This window comes from Prionailurus bengalensis, chromosome B4 (genome assembly GCF_016509475.1).
Source record: "Prionailurus bengalensis isolate Pbe53 chromosome B4, Fcat_Pben_1.1_paternal_pri, whole genome shotgun sequence".
NCBI classification, from domain to species: Eukaryota; Metazoa; Chordata; class Mammalia; order Carnivora; family Felidae; genus Prionailurus; species Prionailurus bengalensis.
Window position 1 is genome coordinate 120,940,769 of NC_057358.1, and position 14,448 is coordinate 120,955,216.

Below are 14,448 nucleotides of genomic sequence, written 5' to 3' on the forward strand. Positions count from 1 at the left end.
CAACCTTTTTTGGGACTCTTCTGTTGAAGAAAAAGCATGCTATATAATTTTCATCCATAAGCCAGAATTTATTGTGAAACTCGTGCTGTTTTCTAAGTAAAAAAAAAATGAGAAATTTATGGTAGACAGTGTTTTATTTTTTCTTCTGTTAATAAAGTCAAACAACTATTTAAAAAACTCATGACAATCCCTAAGGTAGTATTACAGATTGCAATACAAAGTTGTGTTTGCTCCATCATTTAAAGTCAATGTCATATGCAGAAAGTCCACATTTTGATAAGTCAAAGCATGTAGGGTTCCTGCAACTTGCTCTTCTAATATTCAGAAAAAACCCTATGAAGCTCTGGATCATGGTGTTAAAAATGAAAACACATCATTTTGTTGTGATGGGTTTTCCAAGGGTTGCATTGTACAGGTAATTACACTTAACACCAGGCAGATACAGTTTTCAAGTCATTGTACAATTTGCTGCAATATCCATCTGTAGATCAGCCCTTGAAAGCAAACCATAGCTTCTAGCAGAAGGGAAGGGAAAACCTGAGAGTGTCAGATCGTTGACACAAGAAAGGTGTGACTGGCCCTTTTTAGAGAATGCAAGCCTTGGAGACTCCTAAATATGACCCCCCCAAAAAAATTATTCAAGAAATTATGACACATTTCCTATCCCTGTATAGATGCTAAATTCAGCAGATGAAAATTGGAACCTACTGTTTCTCTTTCACACTGCCTCCTGCTGACCCCAACAAACTTGTTCCTTCTGTGTTTCTTAGCTCATCACATCAAGCTTTTGCTGGAGCTAGAAATCTTGGAGTCACCTTGGACTTTTAAAAAAGTAAATCTCTCTCTCTCTTCCATGCCAAATCCATTTAATTTTGCTTTCAGTCTGTAGCTCAATGTTTTACATCCATTATGGAAAGATTTTAGCTGCTTTCTCTTCTGGTATTGCTTTTGCTTCATCTCTGTGCAATTTCTAAGAGTCCAGTTAAATAGATGCTGGACGGTGTATGGGACAGTCTCTTCTAAAACTCTTCTACATTTTCTATATTTTCCAGGCTTTTTCCTTTTTCTGTGTCATCATGGATATCTTCTTCTGATTTATTTTTAAGTTCTTTATTTCTCTCTTCAGCAAGGTCTAATCTGGTAAAAAAAACAATCCATTGTGTTGTTAATTTTAGTTATTGTATTCTTACTTTTAGAACTTCTAATGATTCTTTTAAAATTCTGCTGTCTTTTAAAAAATATTTCCAGTTCTCTGCTGAAATTTTCAATCTTGTATTTTATTTTCTAGAAAGCAGTAAGATAATTATTTTAAAGTCTGATCGGTGCCAATATCTGGAGACCATGTGATTCCATTTTCTGTTGGTTTTGCTAATTCTTGTTCACATTATCTTATGTCGGTCTGTATCCAAAATTGTATTTGAAAAGTTGTTTGTAGAAATGATTTTAGGTTTAAAATAATGCCTTTTGGTTTTCTCTCTCCCTCTCCAGAAAGGATTTTTGTTTGCTTCTTCCAAGAGCCCAAAGACTTTCCAGTTGCAAAGTCTGAGATCTTCTGGGCCACCCAGATGATTTGAAGCTGGGCTACAGGCAGCATGAATGCTCAGTAGTTTCAATTCAACTTTACTCCTAGAGTACAAAACTTCGTGGTCCCAACCCATACTACCATGCTCTGCTAGCATCCAACTTTGGTTTCTATACCCAGCCATCAAACTGCTCAGCTATCAAACACTGGCTTTGTTATAATTAACAAATGCTCCCAGGAGAAAAGCGGCCTCAAATGTCAGGATTATTTCTCTGGATTTTTATCTTTGTCCAGATGGCCAGATGGTAACCAGGTAATTTTTCACTTCTATGATGAGTCTCCAATGCTGTTGAGCAGATATTTTAAAAAATAAATAAATTTTATTCAGCTTTTCTAGTGTGAAGGTTCATCTGAATTACATAGCCTACCATTAGTGGACGCTGAAGTCTCTTTTAATTTTATCTTCACAAGTTCTCTTGAACTGATTTATTTCCCTAGGGATAGTGTGGTAATAAGTCTCAAATCTCAGTGGCTTAACAGCAAATGTTGTTTCTCTCTTATGTATACTAATTGACTAGACTGGAAACTTGTTTCAGACAGTCACTCAGGTATCTAGGATTTATTTTTTCTCCACTCACCATCTTGTAGTTCGCCATTTGGAACATATAACCTCTGATATCACCATGCAAAAGGGGCCCCACTTGGAAATGACACTGTCATCTCTGCTTCTAGTCCATTGACCTACACTAGCCATATAGTCCCAACCTAGCTTCAGAGGTGGCTGTGGAATGAAGGGGAGCATGTGGATTACTGAGTGAACACTAATTACATCTGCCACTTAGTTCTAGCCTAGGTTCAGGGTCTTTTTTCTTTCTTTCTTTCTTTTTTTTTTTTATAAAATGTTTATTTGTTTTTGAGACAGTACAAGCCGGGGACAGGGCAGAGAGAGAGGGACAGAAAATATGAAGCAGGCTGTGTGCTGACAGGCTGTCAGCAGAGCCCAATGTGGGGCTTAAACTCACTAACTGTGAGATCATGACCTGAGCTGAAGTCGGACGCTCAACCGACTGAGCCACCTAAGTGCCCCATCTTTTTTTAATGTTTATTTCTTTTGAGAGAGAGAGAGAGAGGGAGAGAGAGAGCACATGCACAGGCACAAGCTGGGGAGAGGCAGAGAGAGAGGGAGGGGCAGAGAGAGGGAGAGAAAGTATCCCAAGCAGGCTCCATGCTGTCAGCACAGAGCCCAACTCAGGGCTCGAACTCATGAGCCATGAGATCATAACTTGAGCATAAGTCAAGAGTTGGTCACTTAACCAACTGAGCCACCCAGGTGACCCAGGTTCAGGGTCTTTTGAACTCTTACTTGGCATGTTGAATTAGTCTCCTAACCCCAAGTTCCATAAATGATATGAGTCTGCTATGTGGCATTCTGGAAGTTCCTAACTAGGTTATAGGAAGGAAATCTTGAATGGGAGGGAGTTTTGAGCCCCCTCCAGGAGACACCATAAAGATATCAATTCATTAGAGTAGAATAGATTCTGGCCTGATTCAAACTTGAGTTAATAACCATATGGGCCAATTTGAAGGACCAGAGAAACTGAACTTTTCTTTAGATATCATGTGTTACTATGCCCCAGACCTTATGCTAAGGCCTTTCCATACATGATCTCATTTAATTTTCGTGGCAACCCCATGAGGAAGGTTCAACTATCTATTCCCAAGCATTTATTAAGAAGTAAATGGTGTTTCTGGGCAGAACCTCAAAGCAAGGCTCTAATGGCCATATTTTAATCTTCTTAATTTTTATTCTGTTCTCCACTGCTTCTCCTGGCTGTGGTAATTCCAGACAATGGTGATTCTGAAAGTCAGGAGAGTGTCCTACTTATTTCAGCGAGACATGAACCAGCTGATGGAATGAGTTATGACAGTTTAGACCCAAGCACAGGGACAGGTGAAACAGCAGATGAACAGGTGAGATCTCTCATCTCACCAACTGCTGGACTGAAGTGAGATTAAGAACTAGAGGTCCTTATCTTTTCCCTATTTCCCTGGGTACACAAACAGTAACATGGAAAGGCTGAACCCAATGCTTACTGGGTGTGTGTCTTGGGGAGTAGGGTGGAGACAGGTTTCACAGGACTGAATTTCTCCCAGGCACCCCAAGTATGGCAACACAAACACAAAAGAAAGGAGGTGAAAACTACATTTAGAAAGTTGAATGGGGATATGTCAGTCTTAACTGATCTCAGCAGAACCGAGTGAAATAAGAAGGAAGCTATTTTGAGTTACTGCACCCATGGAAGCTGACGAATTGAAGGCCCCAGCCCCGGGTACCTCTGGAGCACAGACAGAGTGGGTATAATGAGGTCAGAGGAGGGGGGTTGAAAACACAAGGATTGGTTGAAAGTGAGAGTTGCCAGATTTTGCAACCCTGCTGGAAGTGTATATAAGGAGCAGTTATAACCCCAGAGTCTGTTCCTGACCAGCTCAACCAAGAAACTGCTTCTCCCCGTACCTAGTGGAAAAACAGTAGTAGTTCTATCTTCTGGACAGGGAATCTCTGGACTCGAGGACACCTATGGTAGTTCAATACAAGCTCCAAAGGTAGAGATTTTAGTCTGTTGTGGTCACCGATAATATATCTCAAGTACATAGAACAGTACTTGGTAAATATTTGTCCAATGAATGAATGAATGAAACTTACTAAACACAGAGAAATTAATTAACAGTTTTCAGACTGAATACTGAAAGTTTTCAGCTGCATTTGTGAGTGGAGTTTCCAAAACACTGGTGGTCAGGTTTATATCCCCTATACAGGAAATTGAAGGAATCTTGGGGTGAGGAGTGGGAGTTCACTAAGAGAAAGGCATATAGCCATTGACATTTAGGGTTTGTTTCCCCATCAAAATAACCACCCACTCACTCTCTGTGGAGGCCACCCACCAAGCCCTGACGTGGTAATAGAAAGTGCATCATTCATTCATTCATTCATTTATCCTTCAATTATTTAGCACTCATAATCAGCATGTCAATTATTGAGTACCTACAATGGTCCAGGCACTAGGAATAGAAAGCAAGTTAACAAAGTAAGTCTCTGTTCTTATGGGGCTTATATTCTAGGGGGCAGACACAAAAAATAAGCAGGTTTATGAGTAAATCCAGTATAGCAGAGGGTGGTAAATGCTAAGAACAAACATAAAACAGGGTAAATGAGATAGGGAGTGTAGGGGTTGCTGTGTTATATTGAGTGTTCAGGGATAAAATGAACTTTGAGCAGAGAAATGAAAGCAGTGAGGGAACAAGTCAGAAGCATATTTGGGCAAAGAGTTTCAGGAATAGAAAAAAGCAAGTACAAAAGCCCTCACGTGGGAACACACTTGGTTGGCATATTCAAAGAACACCAGGTTCTTAAAGCAGTCAGGTTCTAGAGATATTTTGAAGGAAGATGGAACATTTACTGAGAGAGAGAAGACTGAAGAGGATCAGGATTGGTGAGGAAGGGATCAGGAAGCTGGACATGTTTGATTTTGGAATTTTACTTACCTATTGATATGTATGTGGCAATATCAGATGGGCAGTGGAAACACATTCTGAAATTCAGGGCAGAGGTCAGATCTGAGGTTGTATATTTGTGAATCATCATCACATCAAACAGTGGTAGTTTAAGCCACAAGACCAGATAAGATAATCAAGATTTGAACATGACTGAGCCCTGGGGATGCTTCAACACAGACCCATCAGGAAGATGAAAAGGAATCAGCAGGAGAGATGGGTACATGGGGGATAGGAGGGTTTTGGGGGGTGGGCAGAGGAACTTAGTGGCCAAGTGAAGAAAGTATGGCTCAGAGATGGTTTTAGGGTTATGATGTGATCAGTTGTGTCAAAGGAAGATCAAGGAAGATGAGGACTGAAATGGATGATTGAATTTAGCAACATGAAGATCATCGGTGACCTTGACTAGAGCAATTTCAATGTCATGGTAATGACAGAATCTTAGATGTATAGGTTTAATAAAGGGTGGGCTTTTTATTTTCTATGTAGACATTAGAATAAATCAATGTAAAAGGGAAGAAAAAATATTGCACGCATGGCACAAAAATAGAATTCTATTTTTTAAAGAGGAAGAAATATCCAGAGAAGCAGATTGGGCTAGATAGACTCTTGAGTCTGGGACATCAGTTAGGAGTCTGTTATAATAATTTAGAAATGAGGGCAGAGCCAGGATCGGAGCAATGGAAATGGGGAGGAGAGGGTAGTTACAGAATGCTTAGAAAACCTTTTTTTCCCCTAAAATATGTAATATATGCTCCTTGTAGAAACATTTCAAAATATAGAAAAATGTATTGAGGGGAATAAAAATTACCCTAGTATTATAGCAGATTTAATTATTCTCGCCATTTAGCACACATGCCTCCAGTCTTTCCTCTACACATAATGTATTTTTGAATAATTTGGTATCATACTAGAGTAAATGGTTTTATGTCCTGCTCTTTACACTTAACCTGGTATAATAAATTCCCATGTCTTTAAATATTCCTTGAGAACATGATTTAAATATTTTTTAAATTTATTTTTGATAGAAAGAGAGACAGAGCACAAATGGGGGAGGGGCAGAGAGAGAAGGAGACACAGAATCCAAAGCAGGGCCCAGGCTCTGAGCTGTCAGCACAGAGCCCGATGTGGGGCTCGAACTTGTGAACTACGAGATCATGACCTGAGCCAAAGTCGGATGCTCAACCGACTGAGCCACCCAGGCGCCCTGAGAACATGATTTTAAAATGATTTACAGATATAATGTACATAGAGTAAAAAGCACAAATCTCAGGTTTATACATGAACTGATTTTTACTTATGCATACATAACACCTGCATACCACCCCTACTGGTAATCACTATTCTGATTTCTATTATTGTGGACTAAATTTGCCTATTTTTGAGCATCAGATGGAATCAACTCTACCAAATCCTACCATTTTTCTCTTAGTACACTATTTTAAAAATTGATATATGTTACTGTGTTTATCAGCAGTTCCTTTTTTTATAGGTGTATAATACTGTATTGTGTGGATATAACAAGATTTGTTTATTCATTCTCCTATTGAAGACCATTTGGATTGTTTCCAGTTGTGGGGGAGGAGGTGATTGTGAATAAGGCTGCTATAAATATTCTTGTCTTTTTGTGGACATGTTTTTATTTCTCTAGAAGTGGGGCTGCTGGGTCATAGCATAGGTATGTAAGCTTGTAAGAAGCTGCTCAACATTTTGCTACACTGGTTATGTCAGTTTACTTTCCCATTATCTATGAATAGGAGTTCCCATTGCTCCACATCCTTGCAGATGAAACCATGATTTTTAAAGTGGCCAATTGGTATTATTATTTCATCTTATGTGCCTAGGCCAGTTGTTAGATGTTATAGGCAATTTCTAAACTTTCACTATTTAAATAGTTCTTGATTATAAATCCTTGACCTCACCTGTGAGAGATATTTTCAAGGGAAAATTAACCTGACTTTCCATTTCTATATTATTCATCATTCAATAAGTGACCAGATAAACTTATTAGCAGTGACAACAGAACAGACGATGCAAAATGTGGCTGCCTGAAAAACAGTTTCAAGGTGGCTTTGAAATGCATTTATTTATTAGTTACACTTGAAGAGAATAGCTAACTAAAATTCCAGGGCCTGAAAATACTTCAAACAGGAATAGCACAAAGTAATAGCATTTTTCTCTCATCTCTCCCTTCCCTTCCCCTTTTGTCTTTCTATCCTGTCAAATGACAAAATGAAACAATTTACTTTTATTTTTAATTTTTTAAAAATTAAAACAATTTAGTAATGAGTTTCATGTCCTTTATCCCAGGGAAAACAGCCCATGGAGGCAGTACAGTGCCTCACAAGCCATGGAACACTGTTCCCGAAGGATTTGGGGCAAGCGGGAGTTTTATAGAGCATTAGAGGTGGCAATATGGAAACAGGGCATGATTGGCTAGGAGGTCGGGGATTTTCCTAGAAGTTGAGCAGGTTGTACTTTCCAGGGTAAGGTAAGCTAGCTAAAGCTGAGGTGCAGGACTGTGATTAGTGTATTTTAGGTTTCCTTGACAGGTGTTTTTTCTCTATGTGCAGGCTGACTTAGGTTTAGATTTGGGGTGTGGGTTGGGCCACTCTGGCTGCCTTCATTCTGTGGGTCCTGATATATGAATTAACTTTATCACTCCACATACACATCTCCACTCCTAATGTCTGGATTGTGAAATAAAGTTTGAATTAAGTCAGATAATTAAGACATACCACCAACTTAAGAGACTTTCAGCTCTTTCAGCCATATTTGTAGTATTTGCAGATTGGCTTAGCAGTTGTTGCCAGGTGAATCTATTTCCTTTCTTCCTTAAATTTCTCAAACGAGGGTGGATAGCACCACCTTTCAGTCATGGCTTGTGGCAGAGTAGAAGTAGCCTCCTTTACTCCTGGGGGAGGAGACCAAGTTTTTCTAGCAAAGCACTCACCTTGCCACAAATTTCATGTGGAGAGAGTATCACAGGGAAAGAGGAGCAATTATGGTTGGATCCTGAAGCCAGGTAAAACCACTGCGGTTCCAGGTAATGTTGGTGTGGGGGTAGTTACCCAAGTGCCTTGATATGAGACTTGGAAACTTTTCAATTACGGATAGAACACCAAATTTTATAGAACACCCCCCAGAAAATGTGAAGTAAAAGGTAAGTGTATATGTTCACTTCTGCCTGGAGAGAGGATCTATCTACATTTTATAGCTGTCATCATATTCTCAAAGTTGTCCATGATCCAAAAGAGGCTAAGATTTGCCAGAATGAGCTACAGGTGTGAAATTGAAGGAACCCTAATAGTTACACAACAGCTGGGTAGTCACTGCTTGACATGCTGTTTGTGAAAGCCTAATTCTCTTGCTCAAGGATCTGGCCTTCTCATCTCCCCTTTTTTCCTCATCTAATTTCCTTTCTTTATTTTTTATCATATTTCCCCTTACTTCACTTGGATTCTCCTTTCTCCTTTCTTGTCTGTTTCTACCCTTCTTTTCTTTCTCTGCTGTCCTACACTGAGTGGGCAAACTTGGCTTGGAATGGTGGGGCAAGAACTTCTCTAAATTATTTCTCTTCCATGTTTTCCCACCCTTGCTATAAGATATTGAAATATAAGATGATTATAAGACATTGCAATTAAATAAACTCATTTTGAAAGTATTATGCATAGTTTTCTGTCAAGCCATATACCATCTGACCAAAATATGTGATCAAACATGATGATGAACACCCCAGGAAGATAATGTTAACATCCTTGAGAAATTAATGGAAAGTGCTATGAGGTACTATGAATAAATAGCCATAAAGCCTGGTTAAATATTATCACTTAAAGAACCATTTAAAAAATAATGCTATTTATATAACAAAAGTGAATCTCATTTCTCTGCAGATCAAATAATTATGCACAGCAAGAGCAAACATCTTGGCTTTCACTAATTACAGAATTTTTTCACAAAATAGCTTTTTATATTTTAACAGTGCTGGTTGTTTTCAAGTTGTTTCCAAGAGTGTATGTTCAAAGATCATCTTTCAGTCTTTCACATTTTTAAGAATGATGTAATGGTTCCTTGATTATTTCAGCATAACACAGAATCTAAACGCCACAGTTTAGGACTCACAGATACTTCCTTTTTAATCTTCTTTAGAAACACATTTCATAATGAATTCTGGTCTAAAATGCTATCTTGGTTTTCATCAGAATTTTTCTCATACTATTCTTAGCTGAAATAGGGTAAAGAGTCAAATGACTTTTGGCTCTTTTTTTTGTCTAGTGTTTGTGGTTTCACATGGTTTTAATATGCTTGAGGCTAAGATTTCATTTTGAAGAGAAGGGACTAAGACCCCTGTGACCCAGCATAGACTTGTAAGCTGCACTGTCTCTAATGAAGGCTATAATATTTTTATCTTTTTTAGAAAGCTTGAAGACCATGTTTTTTAAAAAATTTTTTATAATTTTGAGAGAGAGAAAGACAGAGTATGAGCTAGGGAGGGGCAGAGAGAGGGAGGGAGACAGAATCTGAAGCAGGCTGCAAGCTTCGAGCTGTCAGCACAGAGCCCAACATGGGGGCTCGAACCCACGAACCATGAGACTATGACCTAAGCCAAAGTCAGACGCTTAACTGACTGAGCCACCCAGGCACCCCTGAAGACCATGGTTTTTATGGATGGATTCATCAGTATATTTGGGATTAAACCAGTCTTTAAACGATAAAAATTTTATTTCACACCTTGTTTGAAACTCCAAAGATTTCTGTAGTACTTATCTATCACTGCAGAGAAAACCATCACTTTTGGTTTTTTATGGTTTTGAAACACAAAACTATGAAATGGCCCACAGTTCTACAGGTCAGCAATTTGGGTTGGGATCAGGCAGGTGGTTCTTCTGCTGGTCGCTCCTGGGGTCTCGCATGTGACTTCAATTCACTGCTTTCACAAAATTGACTTCACTTAGTGCTGCATGTTACCTGAGGGGAGGACAGTGGGGCAGAGAGCAGAGAGAGTCATTTTCTTGGAACTGGTTTCCAAAAAGCGAAATCCTTTGTTTGAAAAGATTGAGATTGATTCACATACCATAAAATTCCCTCCTTTAAAATGTGAAGCTAAAGGAGCTTTTAGCATATTAATAAAGTTGTGCGACCAACGTCCCTATGTAATCCAGAGTGTTTTTATCACCCCCAAGGAACCCAGTGCCCATTAGCAGTTACTCCTCACTCCAGCTTTCCTCATCTCTTGGCAACCACTAATCTACTTTATCTGTCTCTGTGAATTTGCCCATTGTGAACATTTCGTATAGATAGGATCGTATATTAGCCTTAAGTGACTGGCTTCTTTCATTTAGCATAATGCTTTCAAGGTTCATCCGTGTTGTGGCATGTGTTAGCACTTCATTCCTTTTTATGGCCAAATAATATCCCATTATATGAATATACCACATTTTGTTTATCTGTTCATCAATTAATGGACATTTGTGCTGTTACCACTTTTTGGCTATTATTAATGCTTAAGCTCTGCATTTACTACTTTCATGAGCCCTTTTTATTTTTATTAAAATTTTTATTTAATGTTTATTAAACAAGTTTTTTTAATGTTTATTTTTGAGAGAGAGACACAGAGTGTGAGTGGGGGAGGGACAGAGAGAGAGAGAGAGAGGGAGATGTTTATTTATTTTGAGAGACAGAGAGATAGAAATCAAGCAGGGGCAGGGCAGAGAGAGAGGGGGGGACAGAATCCCAAGCAGGTTTTGCACCATCAGTGTGGAGTCTGATGTGGGGCTCGAACCCACGAACCATGAGATCATGAGCCCAAATCAAGAGTCAGGCACTTAACTGACTGAGCCACCTAGGTGCCCTACTTATTTTTTTTAACAAAGCAATTTTGGAATTTTGGAAAAAGATATTGTTTTTAAGTAATCTCTACTCTCAACATGGGGCTCAAACTCACAATCCCAAGATCAAGAGTCACACATTCCACTTACTGAGCCAGTCAGGCGCCCCTTAGGAGCCCTTTTAAATATTTCAAGGGTACTACTGGAAACATCCCATTGCCTCACACAACTGTTAGAATGGTGTCATTAAATAGAAGTCCAAGCCATTGCTTTTCTCAAAACCCTCCAAATGGCTCCCTTCTCACAAATAGTAAAAACTGATCCTGAGCAAAAACTCTGAGTTTCTTTAGATCTATTCTCCTCTGCCTCCTGCTTCTCAGCTGTCCTTTCAGTTACTCCCCAAAGACACTGGGCATGCTTCCTCCTCAGGCCTGTTCCTTTTCTCCCAGATGCCTCAAGGGATCACTCTGTCACATCCTCCAGATCTTTGCTCAAATGTCACCTTCTCACCATTAAAAAGAACAACCTCACCATTAAAGAGAAAAACCCTGTACCCTTATCATGTTTTGAGCATCCCACCTTCCTTCCTGCTTTCCCTTAGAATTTATGCTATCTGTAGATTTTATTTATTTTTCTTCTTATTGTCTATCTTCATTAGAACACAAAATCCATGGGGGTAGGAATTTTTGTGTATTTTGTTCACTGCTATATTTATTGCAGAACCTAGAAGAGTGTCTGGCAGATAACAGGTATTCATTAAATATATGTTGAACAGATGAATAGACTTCAAATTAGGCTGCTCAGGCTGTGTAAAATATCACCATTTCTTTGTGGCTTGAAGGATAACCATGCAGCTTGAAAATATGTCTACCTCATGAACATAAGTCTTTGACCATACTATTAGTTCAACTAATGGAAAAAATACAGGAATTATCACTCAATACATCTACATCAGTTTATTTGGTAGAAAGAACTTTGGAGACCTGGGCTTATATGGGGGAGGTTGTGGGAAAACAGGGGATGTCCAGTGGTGAGAAGTCTGGGAACAACTAGTCTAAACAGCTGTCTAGAAGGGTCTTGGTTAATGCAGTTGGCTAATTCTGAGAAATTTCAGTGGAAAACTGCATTCTAAACAAGTTTATCAGCATGTGCCATTTGACTGGTCTCCTGTTCAAAGGTTCCTGTTGCAATTCCTTTTGGCATCTCACTTGCATAGAACTGAGGCAGCAGTAAGTGACAAAGGTTTTATTTATCTCTTGTTATTATCTGTTGACTTTTAAAGGGCTGGGTAATGAACAGAGGTAGATTAGCTAACTCATTGGAAGAGGTGAAGCAATGTCTTGTGAGGCCCAAGGTTCCCACTGGTCCCCGTGGAAGTCTCCAAGCTGGTAGTGGTCATGGGCTACGAGAACATCTCAACGAACCCTTTCATTATATAGCTGTATGGACTGAAAGGGGAAGGACTGTGTTCAAAGCCATGCTGTTAAGAATCTGGCCAAAGTAAAACAAAATTGCTACTTGAGTAGCAGTGTGGGAGGGCCAATATTAATTGTGTTCTGATTGCACCAAAAACTTTTTCTTTAAGTTTATTTATTCATTTTGAGAGAGAGAAAACATGAGTTGGGGGAGGAGCAGAGAGTGGTAGAAAGGGAGAATCCCAAGCAGACTCCATGTAGATACTTTCTCTATATTACATCATTTCATAATCCTGCAACTTTGTGAGGTAAGTAATAGTTTTCCTATTTTTGCATTCGAGAGACTTGAAAGTCACAGACACTGAGTACCTGGCTCAAGGCTCCAAGTAAATGGCAGAGCTAGGATTCAAATCTAATTATCTTTGACTATGAAAAATTCTCATCTTCTTCCCTGAAGTCTGGTGTCTTAATTCCTGCTACTTGACATTCACAAATAATAGTAATAATAATGATTATGCATGCTTGGTGTTTAAATATGCCAGGCATTAATCTAGTTTCTGGGATTACATAAATAAATAAAAGGAAGAGAGATTCCCAACTTTGTGGAAGCAGAAAGACAATGAACATAATATAGAAACAATCCATATGGTTTTTTGGAAGGTGGTAAATGTGACAAGGGAAATAAATAGAGCAAGATAAGGGAGTTTGGGAGATTTCAGAAGTATCTGAGAGTGTAACAAGTTCGAATAGAGTGCTCAGGGCAGGCTATCCCTAAGAAGATAATACTTGAGCAAAGACTTGAAGATGAAGATATCTGGGGTGAAACTCTGAGGCAGAGAGAAGAGCTAGTGCAAAGGGCCTGAGGTGGAAACAGGCGCTGTGGGTTTGAGAAACAGTGGGAAAGTCAGTGTGACTAGACAGCAAGAGTCAAAGAGGAGAATGAAGGAGATGAGGTCAGGTGAAAATAGGGGCCAGACTGTGTAGGGCCTTGTGGGCCACTGTAAGGATGCTGGCTGACTTGAATTCTCAGTGAAATGGAGGAGTCTTTTTAGGGTTTTGGTCAGAGAAGTGACAAGATCCAACTTCCATGTTAAAAGCATCCTTCTGGCTATTGTGGTGAGGAAAGTAAAGAGGAACAAGGACAGTAGACACCTTGACAAGAGATCAAGATGGCTTAGGCCAGAGTGCAGCAATGGAGGTAAAGGGAAGCGACTGGGTTCTGGATAAGATTGTTTGAGAGATTTGAGAGAAAGAAAGGAATCAAGGATGCCTACAGCTTTCCCACCAAGGATCTCCCCATTGAATCCTCTAAGCAACACTGCCACAAGGGATTAGAGGGTTCTACCTTCACACTATGTGTGTGACACATGGTAAAATATTCCTCAGTCTGAGGAGAAACAAAAATACTGTAAACTATTTTATCTTTATATAAGGAGATATAAGCTCCCATGTTTTAAATTCTAAGTAGCAAGAATTAGAATCTAGCGTCATTATCTCTGATCATAAGCAGAGTCTCTTAAACTCTTTGAGCCATAACTTCTTTTTCTGTGAAGTGGGGATTACTGCTCTGCTGTCTCAGTTGTGAGGTCATGTGAACTCCACGGAGCAGTGACAGAGTTCTCATTACTTCTGTACCCAGGCACTTAGAATGGTGCCTTGTGCAAGGTAGAGGCCCAGTAAATACTTATTGAATGACTAAACGAAAGAGAATTAACTCGAAGACCCTTGGGAAAAATTTACAAATCTGTTAGGTTTGTTATTAGTGAACTAAGACAACTGCCGAGACCAGCAGCTTTTGGGGAGGCCTGAATTAACAGCATAATTACTTTGCTTTGACTTAGCCTGTCAATTCTAGTTGTTCATATAATGGAATAATGAGGACATCCCCTCAGCATTTCTAACCTCTGGTGCTCGTACGCATTTTCATAAGCCAACAGCACCTGGACAACTTATGTAAGAACAGCTCTGATGAGCATCATCTTTTTTAATTAAGGACATCTGCTTTTTAAAATCAGTCTCATTAGAGAGTTTCTTTGCACCATGAATCTGATCATTGGTGACACTAATAATGAAAATATACAAGGTACAGAAAGCCAGGGGGAACTGAATTCTAATTTTTAGTCAATGAGTT

At 39.3% G+C, this 14,448-nt stretch overlaps 1 long non-coding RNA gene across 1 annotated transcript in view; it reads right to left on the reverse strand.

The window, feature by feature from the left end:
- Positions 1–9,777: 9,777 nt before the first annotated feature.
- Positions 9,778–14,448, reverse strand: part of LOC122472581 — a 35,966-nt gene continuing 31,295 nt past the window's right edge. The window contains exon 3 of the long non-coding RNA XR_006294472.1: positions 9,778–10,042. This is a non-coding gene — a long non-coding RNA (uncharacterized LOC122472581). The remainder of the gene's footprint in view (positions 10,043–14,448) is intronic.